This window comes from Mustela lutreola, chromosome 8 (genome assembly GCF_030435805.1).
Source record: "Mustela lutreola isolate mMusLut2 chromosome 8, mMusLut2.pri, whole genome shotgun sequence".
Classification (NCBI taxonomy): domain Eukaryota; kingdom Metazoa; phylum Chordata; class Mammalia; order Carnivora; family Mustelidae; genus Mustela; species Mustela lutreola.
Genome location: NC_081297.1, coordinates 133,299,508 through 133,310,449, shown reverse-complemented (window position 1 = coordinate 133,310,449; position 10,942 = coordinate 133,299,508). Strand labels below are relative to the sequence as shown.

Genomic DNA, 10,942 nt, shown 5'->3' with positions numbered 1-10,942 from the left:
AAGTTCCACTTTTATCAGTTTTGTTATGCTACCTGGGGCCCCCATAAATCTCACTAACACACTCACCAACATCTACTTTGGGTACCCATGTAGGCAGCTTGTAAGTATCCAAATGGTCAGTACAAGTTATTGGATTCTTACTTTGCTTCAAAATCAACAAAGAACTGTCAATGCTGAGAAGGCTATGGCAATGTGACAGACTCTCTAGAAAAGTGCAAGCGTGTCCATGTGGGGGTCCCAGGACCAGCTCCTCATTCTCGCTGTACTGTGACCAGCTGGTAACTGTAGGGAAAAACCCAATGCACAACCCACATTCCCCTCAGCTACCAGATGTTGTAGCAGCAGCAAAGAGCTACCTGGCAGAAGGTCATGAAAATTTCTGAGGACAATCTACATCCAATGACCAATCATGGTAATATAATTAGTCTCAGTACTCTCACCCCTACTCAAGGTTACTTCATCTTTAGTTCCCCAACCTTGGCCAAGGGTGCCATTGAGTCTGCACTGAGCTTGACTTCTGCCTCTGCCTGGTCCACTTCCCTTCCTTCTTTGCATGAGTGTTGATTGGCAACCCCCTTTCCAAGAAATGACTTAAACACTAATCCGCATCTCCAAGTTTGCTCCCTGGAGGACCCAGGCTGCAGAAGTAACACCGGTCCTTTTAATCAACCTCACTGACTTCTTCCAACCCATAGAGCTCTTGTGAGCATCAAATGAGCTGGTTCAGTAAAATCTCTTTGAAAACCACAGTGTAAGTTTTTTTTTTTTCTTTTTATTTAAAATGATGGTTAAAGACAAATCCTCAGCCAAGCCACCCAGTATGGAATTTGGAAATACAAACTAAAGGTGGACTAACTTGACTTAGAGTTGCTGCTTTACCACCTATAGCCACATGACCTTGGGGAAATAACTTGACCTCATTCCATCTCAGCTCTCCAATCTGTAAATTGAAGACAATAATTACCAAAGAGGTTTGCTAATCAGATGAGCCACAACACTTAAAGGGCTTGACACCAAGGTTGACTTGGAGAAAGTGTAACTATGTTGTCTGTATCTGTGGGGAAAGAGTTTAAAAATGTGAAGTACTTACATGTTTCCAGGAATGAGTGATGCAAATCTTCATGGAATAAGCACTTCTCCCAAGGGAAAGGGCTGGGGACAATATTCAGGAATCTGGGTAGTTAGTATCCTCAGCATTTTTCTGGGGTGTTGCATGGGCACTGGGGATGAGAGGTGGGCAAGACAGGGAGAAGTCCATACATAACACAGAAGAGAGGTTCAGCCAGGCAGCAGTAGGTGGTAGCTGATATCCTCTGCATCTGCGCCAAGAAGACATTTGGGGTAAAGTGGGTTAGAAGATGCCAAAGGGTGCTTTGCAGGATTAAAAGACAAAACATGTTCAGGTTTCTGGAGTATGTTGGGTAGTGAAGACTGAGCTGGAATGCCTTCCCCTGTTATTTAGGAAGGTGTGAATACAGAAAAACATACGGTAATGGTGAGAAAGGAGATTTTAAAAGGGGTTGGGAGGACTTGGACTCTGGGAGACATATCAAAAGGAAACAAAACCAATAATCACTTAGGATGGATCTGATATGTAGTAGTTGCTAAAGAAATACTTTGATTTATTGATTGGGAATGTGGGAGAGGCAAATAGAATAAACCAATGAAATATGTTCAAAGAAACCTCCACCCATTCAGTTGATTTCTCCTATCAACCTTCTCATCTTTCATCCCATCTGACTCAGCTCTGGTCAAGGTTCAGCGTCAACATGCCCTGATGCCACTCCGTCCCATATATTGGAACCTACTGGAATCATGGGCAAAGTCTGGACAATCAATAGTTTTTTCCCCCATCTGTCCACAATCTCGTTCCCCTAGCATTTTTCTGGGCCATGCATCAGCATTTCCTCTCTCTCCATGCTCCTACACTCCAGTCCACGATTCTGATATTGGTCCTTAAGTATAACTTCCAAGAATACAGTACGCAGTCCCTGTGCTTGTCAAGGGTCATAGAGTAGTTGAGGCAGATTGCTAAGAATACTGTATGGGAAAGCCACCCCACTTATCCGGTGCATATCAACTCCCAGACTCAGCAGTCAGACAGTCGGTATGATAATCCAGGAGGAAGTTGAGATTTCTTCCTTTAAGAGTGTATGAAGCACTGGGCCACCCTCTATCAAGCTAATAATTCATTTGCAGAAATAGTTTCAAGACATACTTTACATCTCATAGTCCATTAGGTCCATTAATAACAAAGCATCTGCAAAGAGTTCATTGGATGATCAGGATGAGAAAGATGATGGTGACAATGATGGTGATATGGGCCTATCACACATTGTGGCCTGGCCATAACCCTGGGCATACATGATCACATTTACACTTCACAGCACTGTGCAAGGTACTGTTGCTCCCATTTTGCAGATGCAGAATCTGGGCTCTGAAAGACTCGTGTGTCTGCACAAGATGACACAGTTAACAAATATTTGTAAAAAGTTTAGAAAGTGCTTGGCAAATGGAAAGCACTGTGTGTTTGCTAAGGAAAAAAAAAAATCGAAAACCCCAAAACAGTGAGTTGCAGAATCCAAATTTGAACCCATTTCTCTAATTCCCAAACAGGTACTCTTTCTACCACCCCACACTGCTCTTTCTATACCATGTGCGGGCTCCGCCGCTGCCCTGTGCCAGATGGTGCGGTGAGAGGAACAAGGGAAACTATCAAGATTTATAAAGTTAGCAACTTCTTCTGCTTTATCCTTCCCTCACTACCTTTCTCTCCTCCTCCCTTCCTTCCTCTTTCCCTTGTTTTCACACACAGCTATCAAACACTTCTCACATGTCAGGTTTGGGGGCAGACAGCTGGGGAACATGATCCCCCTCTGAAAGTTTTCAGGGTTCCAAGACTTCCAGGGGTTTATAATGTAGTTGGATGGTGGAGACAATAGCCAATAGACCAGAATAAAATGAAATGGACTAGAATTGTCCTAAATGATGTGATACCACTGGAAGTATTATGGTAGTCCAGAGGAGGGAGAGGGGGTAGGATAGTAAAGAATAAGAGGCAAGCAGAAAATGACGCTCTAAGGGCATCTCCTCCTCCACCAAATTAGAGAATATTTCATGATTTCCCTGACTCTAAAAATAATCAAGCTTCTTGGCCCAAAACATTGGAACCAATGAAGAATACAAAGAAGCAAAAGCCAGAAACAAAAGCCTGAGTAAAGAATATTCCCATAAGTACTATACACAGAAGTGTATACGTATGTCTCAGGGCTTCTTTGGCACTATTGACATTTGGCTCGGATAATTCTTCGTTGAGGTGAATTCTGTTGTGTACATTTTAGGAAGCTTAGCAGCACTCCTGGCCCACTAGATGTTGGTACGTTACCCTGCCCAGTTGTGAGAAGCAAAAAATATCAATTGACCAAATGATTCCTGGAGAAGAGGCAAGATTTCTCCAAGAGAGCTCTTTGTTTTCTCTCTCTCCATACGTATACACACACACACACACACACACACACACATATACATACACATTCATGCACACTTACATTTATTTTTCTATGCAAACAATATGCTTGTGTATATTAAAAATTGGGTTATGTTATGCACATTGTTTCATAACCTTTTGTTTTTATATAGGTAAGAATATCTAAATTATAATATCTTAGATATTTTGTAATAATAATGCATTTTATGCTTAATATTACAGAATACTGCATTTTATCCTTATATGATACTTATCAGATAAGGAAACTTTACCCTAGTTTTGCCCCTTAAGGTAATTGTTTTTCCAGCATAAGAAACACTGCAGTGAATGGTCTAATGCATAGATCTTAGTAAAGGAAGTTTTTTGGTTTTTGTTTTTTGGTTTTTTCCCTGATAAACTCCTAGAAATGGAGTTTCTAGGCTGATGACCTTTGTAGATTTTGTTAATTTTTCTCCAGAAAGTAATCAAGTCATTAAGTAATGCTCCTCTTGGTTCCTGGGTGGTTTAGTTGGTTAAGCATCTGTTTGACTCAGGTCATGATCCCAGTGTCCTGGGCTTGAGCCCCGCGCTGGGCTCCCTGCTCAGCAAGGAGTCTGCTTTTCCGTCTCCCTCTGTTCCTGCTCTTGTTCTCTCTCACTTCCTTTTATTCGTATGCTCTCTCTCTAATAAATAAATAAAACCTTAAAAAATGTTCCTTTCAGCATCGCATGACAGTGCTTATTTCTCACATCATCATCAACAGTTGGTATTAGCAATATTTTAAATCTCTGCCATTGTGACAGGTAAAATGAATAACATCACATGGCTAATTTGAATTTCTTGATTACTAGTAAGATTGAACATCTGTTTGCATATTTTAGCTATTTGCATTTCTTGTTTTTGGAATTGTATTCTGTATCCTTTGCTTATTTTTATCTGACTGTTTTCTTTTTTAAGAGTTGATTTTTATAAGAATTCTTTATATGGGATATAGAGTAACCCTTATTGTTCTTATATACAATAAATAGTTTCCCAGTTTGCTACTTGTCTCTTAATTTTAGTTATAATTTTTGTAATTGTATAAGAATTCTTAAAAACTTTTAATATCATTTAAAATTTGTTTAACATTATTCATAAAATTTGTAAGTAATCCAGTGGGGAATTTTATTGGAATTACAGTCTTTTTAGGTTAAAAAATGATAGCATATTGACAATTTTATATGTTTCAAACTAATACTTCAAATTTAACATTAATTTTGGGAAAGCTGACATTTTACCATTTTTAGACAAGGAATATTGTATGCTCTTTCATGCATTTATGTCTCCTTTTATGTCCTGCAGTGAGTTTAATCCTGTATTTTTACAAAGAAAAAAATAATGTAATTTTGCTTTTAGCTACTTCTTATTTTGTATTTCTTGTGAATAGATCTTATTTCAGAAAAAAAAAATATGTGGGAAACTAGTAGGGAGTGGTATCTATGAGCACTCTTTGTGGTCCTTTCTCTCTGTTTATTTTTTCAGATAATGCCATGAAGCTTTCTATCACATCTCCAAATATCTATAGGTTTACATCTCCCTAATACATAACCTCTCCTCCCATTCTTGAGCCATTACACTGATTGTGTCTTCCAGAACAAGCTGATAATTGCTCTCGTAATGGGTATCTTATCTTGTTACTGTTATTAATGGATCTGAAATTAACATGTCACCTGTAGGTATAATTATGGTGACTTTTCAGATAGATAACTTTATTATATTAAGAAATTACTCATCCTCTTTACAATGGTGTGTTTCTTGTTTGTTTTAGAATCAAGAGTGGGTATTGAACTTTTTCAGGTTCTTTCTAGAAGTGACATGGAAAAGGCCAGAGTTGTGGGCCCAAGTGGGGTCTTTCTTGGCATCTTTTCCTTTTTGTTTTCAACAAATCAAGCATCACTAGGAGATTTGTCCTAACAGCATCTGCTGTTTCCTGGGGCAGATAGATACAGGGAGCACTGCTACCTACACTTCTTCCTTGAGTGGTTAGCCCAAACAGGAAACAGCTCCTGCCATCCTGTGGTCACTGTCTCTGCCTTCATCACGCATAAATTCTGAGGTGTCCCAGAGTTACAAGCTGCTTCTGCATAGGCTCATAGATGTGAAGACAGCTCAGACTTTTGGGCTTTCCATTTCCTGTTCACTCTAAGGAAGAAGCATCAGGAGTTGGTAGTGTCTCAGTCTGATGTGGTCTCTCTTACACCATTTCTAGCAGAAATCTGTCAATGTTTCTGATTTAGCAATGCCATTTTTCTATATTTTTTTTTGTGATGTAAATCTCTCCCACCTTGTCTTCTACATCACTAAGGTGGTTTTGTTGGGAATTGGGAAAGAGGGAAATGATCTCTTGTAAACACATTGCCATTTGACCCAGAGGTCCTCATCAATGGTCAGTTGCAATGGTAACTGGCCTACTGCTTTGAGAACAAACACATTACTTCTGGATACACAATACAGAGACAAGTGAAAGAGGTACTCTGCTTTCTCAGCCATTTGTTAGCATTCTACCAAGTAGTGGGTCCATCTCTTTTTTCTCATTAACCTCTTACAAAGTTTTCTTTAAAAAAAAATCTATAATTTCTTTCTAGCATTCTTTATCTTGGAGTACTCTGCACTTACAGATAGCAGACAGTGCTATGTGGTCTTCAGGTAGTTATTGGACAGTCTGAGCTCCTAGAGAGTCCCCTGCATAGTCTTGCTGGAGACATGAATACATCCCTCTCTTCTTCCTGGATTGAGGTTGTAGGTAATTTTAATGTCAGCCTCTTAGGATTTTTTAGGGTATCCTATGAGTCTTGGATTATTTTATAAATTGGGGTTTCTGGCTTTGGGGTTATAGCTATATTTTCTCTGAATATTTTAAAAGCTACGATTTTTAAATCTAGCTTGCTATAACTTAGGATGAATAAATTCAGTCTGTAGCCTTTTCCCTGAAATTTTTGAGAACCAAAATACAGAATATGAAAGAATGATAGGGTCAAAATCACCATGAAGTTTGTGTGAACAAGGCCTTTTAGGAGAGTAGAGAATTATTTTCATGAACCTCATAAACAAAAGCCCACTTTACCAATACTTACTCCTGGCCCTCGTCCCAAGTATCTACAGCTACATCTGTGTCAATATCCCAAGTGTTTGAAGATAATGCTACATAGTAATTACTTAGGATGTATAAGTACAAAGGCCACTAAAAAACTAACTGTATTCTTATGCTGGATTCAACCATAAATAACTATGGCCCTTTGCTTTGAGTCTGTGGTCACTTGGAATTGCTGGCCGGTGTTTAATTCTTGACTTTCCAAATACTGCAATGCCCAAAATAGTTTTCAAGAGGTTTGAAAGCAAGGTCAGTTTATGACTGTGAACTGTGTAGTGGTAACATCACCCAAACACCTATAGGGGCTTTGAGGTGTCTATGATCAGAGACTGTGTGATGCCAAGGGTGCCATTTGGTTCTTCTCAAGGTCTTTTACTGATGTTGGTGACTGTCCCATCCACATGCAAACAGCCCACTATCACCACAAACCCACCTCTTATCAATAACTTTCAGCCTCAGTACAGAAACCCCATAGAAGTTCTTTTTCTCCCCTCCTTTACATTCTCTAACAAGGCCCTAAGAAAATCAAAACCAACATATTGTGTAGAAAAGTATCTTTTGGAGTCCTACAGAATTGCATACAACCTATCTAGCATCTTGGGGTCATAATGAATAGGAACCCTATGGCCAAAGGAGCAGACACAGCAACATTATAAACAGAACTACTATACAAAGTTAAAGCAAATAGAGCAGTTGAACTAGCAGAGATTTTGAAAAGCCATTAGTTTGCTTTGCTTCCATTCTTAATACATAGTTTCCTTCTCATGGCTGAAAGAGTAGGAATTCCAATCACTAGCTAGGTATCCTTTGGTAAGGATTCTCTGTACTTTGACTTCTTCAAGGAAAGCAAAGAAAAATTTACACTTACCTTGAGGTGTTGCATGAAAGCATTTTATACAGAGCAGCTCTGCCCAATAGAAATATAATGAGGGCCACATATGGGAGGCATAGTATAATTTTACCACATTTAATTAAAAAAAAGTTTTTTTGAGAGATAGAGAGATAGAGTGCGAGTGGGGGGTGGTGCAGAGGGAGAGGGAGAGAGGGAATCTTAAGAAGAATCAACACCCCGTGTGGATCCTGACATGGGGCTCAGTCTCACGACCCTGGGATCATACCTGAGCCGAAACCAAGAGTTGGATGCTAAACCCACCGAGCCACCTAGGCATCCCATGTATTCTTTTCTTTAACTGAAGAACAGTTGACATACAATAGTATATTCATTGCAGGTATACAACATAATGACTTGATAATTATGTACATTGTAAAATGCTCACTATGAAAGTGTAGTTACCATGTATCTCTATACAAAGTTATCACAATATTATTGGTTATATTTTCTAGGCTGTATTGTCCATCCCTATGGCTTATTTATTGTATAATTGGACATTTGTACCTCTTAATCCCCTTCACCATTTCTGCCCATCTGGAACCTATTTCTGGTTCCCTTCTGGAACCACCAGTTTGTTCCCTATATTTATGAGTCTGTCTCATTGGTATGATTTTAAGTTTTTTAGTGGTCAAATATTTTAAAAAGAAGGAAGTGAAATTAATTTAATGTTTTAACATATTTCTTTAAAGTTTACCCAATATGATTTAAACAGGCAGTCCATATAAAATCTATTAAAGTGATATTTTACCTTTTTGCTGTTCCATACGAAGTATTAAAATCCATATGTAGTTTACATCTTCACCACATCTCATGTCAACCAGGAATTTTTCAAATGCTCAATAGCCACATGTTACTAATGTCTACCATACCAGGAAATGGTTCTAAAGCATTAAATATAGGCTTCCTATTTTTATTATTATTTTGTTTTTGGTCAGGCACTAATTCTTCCTCACTGAGTTCCTTAATTAGTGCTTCAGGCTGAGTGGTGAAAGTCTTAATTCTCCAGGTCGTATCTCTTGACTATTCCTTCAAATCCAGTACCTTCTCTGACCTAGCGCTGAGAGACCCATGACCAGGGTCATCCCAGGATTATCCTGGAAACTGACTTCCTGCCACCTGCTAAAGCTGGCAGCCTGCTTACTGACCTAGTCAGTTGGAGCATCTGAGCAACACTGCGGCCTTTTGCACAACCTGTTTGTGATTACTTGTCTGCAAACACTTGCCAACTGGCTGGACTTTTCCTTGGCTAACCTCGATTGAAGATGGTTGTGGCTCTCTAGCAACACAGAACAGGTGCTAGTCCATACAGATTGCAGCAAAGTCTCAGAAATTCCCAAATTTGAACCCAGGATCTTCCCCCCTAACATGCATCAGTCTCTACAGAAGACCCTGTGAACAATATTTCCAATGAAATATATCATAATTTCACCACTTCCCACCGATTCACGGCTAACAGCTTGATTCAAAACACCATCATCTCTTGCCTGGGCTATCATAGTAGCTTCTTATCTGGTCTTCCTGTTTCTACCCTTGCCCCTCTTAAGTATATTCCGCACACAGCAATCAGACTGATTCTGTTAACATGCAAGGTGGTTCATACCACTCCTGGATCCACACCCTCCAATGGCTTCCCATCTCAGTCACAGTAAAAAGCCAAAGTCCTTACACTGGCCTATGAGGTATTTTGCAATAACTCTCTTAGGACCTCACCTCCCCACTTTCTTAACTCTGCTCTAGACCTTCTTGTTGTTCCTTCTGCAGAGCAGGCAGAGTCCTCAGAGCCCTGGCACTTGAGTTTCCCCTGCCGGGAATGTGTACCCCCAAGATAGTCCCATGGTGTGTTCTCCTATGTCCTTCACGTCATTAGTCAAATGTTACCTTATCATCGAGGACAGGCCTTATCATCTTATTCATTACGGCAGTCCCCTGCCAATACTAGATCTCCTTTCCTTGTTCAGTTCTTTTCGTAGAACTTATCACCATCTAATATTATATACATTTTACTTACATATTTATATGTATTTTTTCTTGTCTGTCCAGTTTTCTCCTACACCATATATGTCTGGTTTATGCCTGGATTTCCAGAAGCTGCATAGTGCAGACACATAGCAGGTGACCAATAAATATTTGTTGAACGGCTGAACGAACAAAAACAGTGGCTGCAACCTTGCCCAGGATTACCCTCTCAAGTGGCAAAAGGAAACAAAAGTGTCCTGATGCACGCAGAAGGCCCTGGGCCCTGCACATTAGGAAGTCTGGCTCTGCTCCCTCGGGAACTCTGAAAAACATTTCCTGGGAACCCCTCCCATAGATCACTGCCCATTTCTTTCTGACATGGGGGTGGGTTGTCCCAAATGCAAACAGACCGGAAGGAAGAGCAGGAAGAATGGAAGAACAAAGTCATTTGCCAGCCCTCTTGGTTTACCTCCTTGCAATCACGAAGCACTTCAGGCTGTGTCTTTGGTTCTTCCCTCAGCCTAACCCATACTTGGTTGCTTTCACAGAATTTAACATAAAAAAAAAAAAAAATTATGCTGGCCACTTTGAGCAGACCCGGAGGCTGTAGGTATACATATAAAGTGTAGTAAAAGATTAAAGCAAATTTTCAGATTACAAAAAAATCCCAGAATCCATCAACCAGATGGCTTGTTCAGCCTGAGTAATGACTGAAGTTTCCTGCTTCTCCACTCTTTGAAACTACACCTTTAACCCCCAGTTCACATATTTGCTCAAAATACCATCTCTACTAGGCAAGGTATTTTCCATCTAAATTTCCCTATATAGATGTTAAAGTACTTGTGTTATTAATTTCCCACTGAGTTGAAATACAAATGACTTTAGCTACACAATAGAGTCATCTAGCTATTCAGGTCGTAAAAACTAGCAGGGGCTAATCTTTTTACTCAGTATGAGTGAAATCTAGAATGCTTGGGTAGAGCAAATCTTGGACACCAGGGTCATTTGAGGCAGACTTCTGATGTGAGAAATATCTGAGGATAAAACTCTGGTTGGATCTGATGGACAATTATGGACAATGGCGGTGTGGTTACTGGGGACAGCCTGCCAGGCTTGGCCCACTGAGTCAGATCCCAGAGACCGCCTTTTCTCCTCCCACATGTTGATCTGGTCCCTCCCAGACAGCTGGTACAGAAGTCCTGCAGACGAAGGACATTCCACATTTGTTGTAGCTTGGCATCTTTAGATTTCATGGGAACTGCAGTGGTTCAACATTCCTTTGCATGCTGGCCTTCTTCCTGAGACACAATACCATGTTCCAAAGCCACAAATAGTAGACAGGTCCGATAGAGTTTCTGCCCTCATGGAGCATGTAGCTGACTTGAAGAAGACAGACTTTGAACAAGTGAGCAATCACTGCATTCTCTGAAAAGTTATCTGGATCTGCCAGATGATGAGTCTTCATGGATCTTCTATTAGTTAACATTGCTTTTCTCTG

At 40.0% G+C, this 10,942-nt stretch overlaps 1 long non-coding RNA gene across 1 annotated transcript; it reads right to left on the bottom strand.

Annotated features, from left to right (window-relative positions):
- Positions 1 to 855: 855 nt before the first annotated feature.
- On the bottom strand, positions 856 to 8,594 carry LOC131838007 (uncharacterized). Its single transcript, XR_009356407.1, has 3 exons — positions 8,237 to 8,594; positions 1,091 to 1,319; positions 856 to 940 (listed from the first exon to the last, which is right to left on the bottom strand). It is a non-coding gene; the product is annotated as an uncharacterized LOC131838007 (long non-coding RNA).
- Between the last annotated feature and the right edge of the window lie 2,348 nt (positions 8,595 to 10,942).